Raw genomic sequence first — 807 nt, 5'->3', positions numbered from 1 at the left:
TTTAAAATTATTATTATTATTTATGCCTACAGCATCTGATCTTCCTAGGTGGTCTCCCATCCAAGAACTAACCAGGCCCGACCCTGCTTAGCTTCCGAGATCAGACATCGAGCTTGTTCAGGGTGGCATGGCCATAGGCCATGGACTGTGGCTCCACTGGGGCACAAACCCAGGACCTTCTGTGAATAAAGCAGACGTGCTAACTGCTATGCTATGGAACCAATTTCTTATTATTCTTAACAATTATTTTCAGATGCTTTTTCTTTTGATAAGCAGCAGAACTTGGTTTTCTTAAGTGAAAAGTTCCTCAGATACCCAGTATATAAAATAGATAAAAGCTCATCACGAGGCACAAAGGAGAAACTGGGGACAGACCGATTTAAACCCTGCCGAAGCTCTGCCAGAGCAAGAACTGAACACAGGTAACGACGGGGACGCTGAGCTGAGCCTGTTCGCTTCCATGTTTGAATGAGTAGAAGGCCATAGAACAAGGAGGAAGGAGGATCGGGAGAAAAGTCAGTGCATTGCCTGCCGCAGCACCTCTCCAACCTGCGCTCAAGGACAGCAGGTTCCCACACGCGGGGGGGCCTTCCTGGAGCCACACCTCCCTGTCGGCTTCAGTGCGCTGTCTCGACGTGGAGGGGCCTAGACACGTTTGCCCATCTGGTTTTGATGACTAAAAGCCCATCCAAGTCAGAGTGGGCTGAATTTCCCAGAACAGCTTCCACCCGCTCCCACCGCCTTTCTCTCGAGAAATCCTTCTTCTCCTCCCTTCCCAGGAAGAAGGGCAGTGTGCCTGTTCTCCAC

At 49.9% G+C, this 807-nt stretch overlaps 1 pseudogene; it reads right to left on the bottom strand.

The window, feature by feature from the left end:
- Positions 1-23: 23 nt before the first annotated feature.
- Positions 24-139, bottom strand: LOC111728866 (annotated as a pseudogene).
- Between the last annotated feature and the right edge of the window lie 668 nt (positions 140-807).

This window comes from Pteropus vampyrus, unplaced genomic scaffold (genome assembly GCF_000151845.1).
Source record: "Pteropus vampyrus isolate Shadow unplaced genomic scaffold, Pvam_2.0 Scaffold233, whole genome shotgun sequence".
NCBI lineage: Eukaryota > Metazoa > Chordata > Mammalia > Chiroptera > Pteropodidae > Pteropus > Pteropus vampyrus.
Note: the sequence above shows the minus strand (reverse complement) of the source record. Positions and strands in the feature narration are given on the sequence as shown.